The following is a 6,176-nucleotide window of genomic DNA, read 5'->3' on the forward strand; positions in this document are numbered from 1 at the left end:
TACGATGGTTGCCATACGATGGTTCCCATACGATGGTTGTCAGACGATGGTTGTCAGACGATGGTTCCCATACGATGGTTGTCATACGATGGTTGTCATACGATGGTTGTCATACGATGGTAGTCATACGATGGTTGTCATACGATGGTTGTCATACGATGGTTGCCATACGATGGTTCCCATACGATGGTTGTCATACGATGGTTGTCAGACGATGGTTCCCATACGATGGTTGTCATACGATGGTTGTCATACGATGGTTCCAATACGATGGTTGCAATACGATGGTTGCCATACGATGGTTCCCATACGATGGTTGTCATACGATGGTTGTCAGACGATGGTTGCAATACGATGGTTGCAATACGATGGTTGCCATACGATGGTTGCAATACGATGGTTGCAATACGATGGTTGCCATACGATGGTTGCCATACGATGGTTGTCAGACGATGGTTGCCATACGATGGTTGCCATACGATGGTTGCCATACGACGGTCGTCTAAAGCTTTTGGTTACGTTGAAGAATTAACGAGCGCCCCATGCGACGTCTATCCGAGGCAAGGGAGTTAACAGACTGTAAAAGTCCAGTTCCCATCCTTGCCAAACTTGGCTGGAATCGTACAATAAAACACTGCAGGGAGAATAACTACTCGGAAAGGAGACGGATTAGCTATACATCAGAAACCTGTACGAATGGTAACGCACACACATCGTAGATTATCCAGAGTATTATGTCGCGATTCTATTATGATAAATACCCTGGACGTAGAATCCGTTTCATTCGAGAGAGGAATTTGGAGGTCACTCCGCCGTTAGCAATATTCCAGCAATATCACGGCGGGGGACACCAGAAATCGGTTCATTCGAAGAATAGCTATCCAGTCAAATTACTCACGTCAGCGAGATACATTCTGTGTTTTTACGTATCAAATCCCAAATTGAAACAATATGCTCCCCCAGAAATCTGTACGTAAAAGAACTTAATGTGTAACCAACAAACAAACAACAAGTGCTATACAATCAACAAATGTATTACAAAATTTACTAAGTTTACTAATCAATACAAATTACTGCACGACGATCACAATGGCAGTAAACAATAGAGTTTTAGTACAATATTCAATGACAATATATTATATGATAGCAGTGGTCAGTATCAAATACACAAATACAGTGGTGACAGCAAAATAATGTAATAATGTATATTCACCCAGCGGCGACAGTGGGTCAAGCTTCCGAGATGGGCTAGGCAGGGAATGAGGGGTGATGAGCGATCTTCACATGAAACCAGGTTCCGAAGGGATGAAATGCGTGAGAGACACGTAAACACGCTATTGACCCCTAATATACAACCTATCCAGCCACTTGAAAGTTCCACCAGTGCCCTCACCAGTCCATAACATACTATCACGTCCGCGGTATACCGGATCGGAAGTTTACACACCACTCTAGCATCTAAATATAATAACTTCCTGACGACTGATTACTGTCCAGCGTCTCTAGCCAACAGAAACAATGCAGTACATTTACAATCATTGTTAAACAGTAAAATACACCGACAAGACGGGACTTTCGAAACTACGTGGTCAGCGGATCCAGGGTGTTTCTAATAATGGAATAATCATACACTGGATAATCGAGGCTGCGTCACACATGTCTCCAGCATACACGGTATAAGGACACCTTAACTAAGACCGAATGAAATGATCACTCATTCAGTTCTGCATTACTGCTCTTTGTTTCAACAATCGTCAATGTCCGACTTTATTGGCGTAAGTAACACCGCCCTGGATATTTACACAGCCCCGAAATGAAATCTGTGTCGAACACAACGTTTATGGGTAAATAACACAGCAAATGTGTCGCTTATTAGACGTGGAAATAGCTTAAGTGATTAATGGTACTAATAAATGTTTACTGTAGTTTGATGATGGCCGACCCGACTGCAAACTGAAGCAGATTGTATGGGCGCTTCTCTCACTTCTCAACGCGATCAGAACATGGCAAATGTCATCAGTTACATGTGCGATGTAGGCAGTGGTCTGTGGGGGTGTATTGGTGAGATGCTTTAGCTAACACTTGAAGTAAATCGACAGACACATTGGGGAAGTAGTGCAGAAATTGGCACAGGACAAAACATATGAATTGTTCAGACAGGTGAATGCCTCCCCAATTGCTAAGGGGTAACGATAGGAGTGAAATATGAAACAAAATAGTGCCTATCAATACATTGTCTATTTGTTTTGATCCTTCTTTCTGGTCTGTTATAAATAATCTGTACCATAAATTGTTGAGGGAGAACATGATCCTGTACAATAGATTGTGCACTGTGCTGTGGATCCAAATATTACTGTCGGCACCTCCTTTCAGGGACAAACAATGGCTGTGTCACCCGCTCACTCACTCACTGACTCACTCACTCACTCACTCACCAACCCAGCCACCCACCCACTCACTCACTCACCCACCCACCCACCCACCCGCCAACTCATTCACTCACTCACTCACTCACTCACTCACCAACCCAGCAACCCACTCACTCACTCACTCACTCACTCACTCACTCACTCACTCACTCACTCACTCACTCACCCACCCACCCACCCACTCGCTCGCTCACTCACTCACTCACTCACTCGCTCACTCACTCACTCACTCACCCGCTCACTCACTCACTCACTCACTCACTCACTCGGGTTGGTGTAAGTGTGTTCAGGTTGGTGTATTTAGGCTGGTGTAGGTGTACTCAGGTTGGTGAAGGTGTATTCAGGTTGGTGTAGGTGTATGCAGGTTCGTGAAGGTGTATTCAGGTTGGTGTAGGTGTATTCAGGTTGATGTAGGTGTGTTCAGGTTGGTGTAGGTGTATTCAGGTTGGTGAAGGTGTATTCAGGTTGGTTTAGGTGTAGTCAGGTTGATGTAGGTGTGTTCAGGTTGGTGTAGGTGTATTCAGGCTGGTGTAGGTGTATTCAGGTTGGTGAAGGTGTATTCAGGTTGGTGTAGGTGTATTCAGGTTGATGTAGGTGTGTTCAGGTTGGTGTAGGTGTATTCAGGTTGATGTAGGTGTGTTCAGGTTGGTGTAGGTGTGTTCAGGTTGATGTAGGTGTATTCAGGTTGGTGTAGGTGTATTCAGGTTGGTGTAGGTGTATGCCGGATGGTGTAGGTGTATTCAGGTTGGTGAAGGTGTATGCCGGTTGGTGTAGGTGTATGCAGGCTGGTGTAGGTGTATGCCGGATGGTGTAGGTGTATTCAGGTTGATGTAGGTGTGTTCAGGTTGGTGTAGGTGTATTCAGGCTGGTGTAGGTGTATTCAGGTTGGTGAAGGTGTATTCAGGTTGGTGTAGGTGTATTCAGGTTGATGTAGGTGTGTTCAGGTTGGTGTAGGTGTATTCAGGTTGGTGTAGGTGTATTCAGGCTGGTGTAGGTGTATTCAGGTTGATGTAGGTGTGTTCAGGTTGGTGTAGGTGTATGCAGGCTGGTGTAGGTGTATTCAGGTTGGTGTAGGTGTATTCAGGTTGATGTAGGTGTATTCAGGTTGGTGTAGGTGTATTCAGGTTGGTGTAGGTGTATTCAGGCTGGTGTATTCAGGTTGGTGTAGGTGTATTCAGGTTGATGTAGGTGTATTCAGGTTGGTGTAGGTGTATTCAGGTTGGTGTAGGTGTATTCAGGCTGGTGTATTCAGGTTGGTGTAGGTGTGTTCAGGTTGATGTAGGTGTATTCAGGTTGGTGTAGGTGTATTCAGGTTGGTGAAGGTGTATGCAGGCTGGTGTAGGTGTATTCAGGTTGGTGTAGGTGTATTCAGGTTGATGTAGGTGTGTTCAGGTTGGTGTAGGTGTATTCAGGTTGGTGAAGGTGTATGCAGGCTGGTGTAGGTGTATTCAGGCTGGTGTCGGTGTATTCAGGTTGGTGTATTCAGGTTGGTGTAGGTTTGTTCAGGTTGATGTAGGTGTATTCAGGTTGGTGTAGGTGTATTCAGGTTGTTGAGGTGTATTCAGGTTGGTGTAGGTGTATTCAGGTTGGTGTAGGTGTATTCAGGTTGGTGTAGGTGTAATCAGGTCGGTGTAGGTGTATTCAGGTTGGTGTAGGTGTGTTCAGGTTGGTGTAGGTGTATTCAGGTTGGTGTAGGTGTATTCAAGTTGGTGTATTCAGGTTGGTGTAGGTGTGTTCAGGTTGATGTAGGTGTATTCAGGTTGGTGTAGGTGTATTCAGGTTGGTGAAGGTGTATGCAGGCTGGTGTAGGTGTATTCAGGCTGGTGTAGGTGTATTCAGGTTGATGTAGGTGTGTTCAGGTTGGTGTAGGTGTATTCAGGTTGGTGAAGGTGTATGCAGGCTGGTGTAGGTGTATTCAGGCTGGTGTAGGTGTATTCAGGTTGATGTAGGTGTGTTCAGGTTGGTGTAGGTGTATTCAGGTTGGTGTATGTGTATTCAGGTTGGTGTAGGTGTATTCACGTTGGTAGAGGTGTATTCAGGTTGGTGTAGGTGTATGCAGGTTGGTGTAGGTGTATTCAGGTTGGTGTAGGTGTATTCAGGTTGGTGTATTCAGGTTTAAGTAGGTGTATTCAGGCTGGTGTTGGTGTATTCAGGTTGGTGTAGGTGTATTCAGGTTGGTGTAGGTGTATTCAGGTTGGTGTGGTAGTATTCAGGTTGGTGTATTCAGGTTTAAGTAGGTGTATTCAGGCTGGTGTTGGTGTATTCAGGTTGGTGTAGGTGTGTTCAGGTTGGTGTAGGTGTATTCAGGTTGGTGTAGGTGTATTCAGGCTGGTGTAGGTGTATTCAGGTTGGTGTAGGTGTGTTCAGGTTGGTGTAGGTGTATGCCGGATGGTGTAGGTGTATTCACGTTGGTGTGGTAGTATTCAGGTTGGTGTATTCAGGTTTAAGTAGGTGTATTCAGGCTGGTGTTGGTGTATTCAGGTTGGTGTAGGTGTATTCAGGTTGGTGTAGGTGTATTCAGGTTGGTGTAGGTGTATTCAGGCTGGTGTAGGTGTATTCAGGTTGGTGTAGGTGTGTTCAGGTTGGTGTAGGTGTATTCAGGTTGATGTAGGTGTATTCAGGTTGGTGTAGGTGTGTTCAGGTTGGTGTAGGTGTATTCAGGCTGGTGTAGGTGTATTCAGGTTGGTGTAGGTGTATTCAGGTTGGTGTAGGTGTGTTCAGGTTGGTGTAGGTGTATTCAGGCTGGTGTAGGTGTATTCAGGCTGGTGTAGGTGTATTCAGGCTGGTGTAGGTGTATTCAGGTTGGTGTAGGTGTATTCAGGTTGGTGTAGGTGTATTCAGGTTGATGTAGGTGTGTTCAGGTTGGTGTAGGTGTGTTCAGGTTGGTGTAGATGTATTCAGGTTGGTGTAGGTGTATTCAGGATGGTGTAGGTGTAGTCAGGTTGGTGTAGGTGTATCAGGCTGGTGTAGGTGTATTCGGGCTGGTGTAGGTGTATTCGGGCTGGTGTAGGTGTATTCGGGCTGGTGTAGGTGTATTCGGGCTGGTGTAGGTGTGTTCAGGTTGGTGTGGGGGTTGGTGTGGGGGAGTCCCGGACGCTGTTTCTTCTACAAAGTTACCGGCAGTCGATTTGCGTCGCATAACAGCGTCTAGGACGTTATTACCACACAAAAAACGTGATCAAGAGTTACATGAATTCCGTGTTAGGGGATTCAGTCAGATCAATACCGGCTATCGGGCTGTTCAAGATACTGGGACAACCAGCAATGTGGACGTGAAGAACGCAGGTTTGATTGTACCCAGTGTCTCATACAGCATGAAAACAACTCACTGGTGTGGTGCTGACCCTGGATGAACCATCACTGCTGACGCCCACCCAGGGAGGGGTATTTGTTCCAGGCCTGTCACCACCACCCCGTGCCCGTTGACACCAAACTCACCCTCTGGAGCCCCTCGCACATCAAGCTGCCATGCAAGAATAATGCCAGATTGTTCAAAGCGGCGTTAGGCCCACTCACTCACTTACTGAAACCCCGTTATAACGCCAGACTCCATGGGAACATGAGGGGAGTTATTCTTCCCTTTTTCGCAGAACTAGAGAATCTCACCAGGTGTGTTTGGATATCAAACATATCAACAGTCTAACATGTAAAACTCTGAGGTTTAATTGGGATGTCATTTGATTGTATCATTAAGATAGCCGTCAGTGATATCTCCACGGAGTGATATCTCCTGTGGAAGGCAGTTTT

The sequence above is a fragment of the Haliotis rufescens genome, unplaced genomic scaffold (genome assembly GCF_023055435.1).
Source record: "Haliotis rufescens isolate VD_foot unplaced genomic scaffold, xgHalRufe1.0.p SCAF_31, whole genome shotgun sequence".
NCBI lineage: Eukaryota > Metazoa > Mollusca > Gastropoda > Lepetellida > Haliotidae > Haliotis > Haliotis rufescens.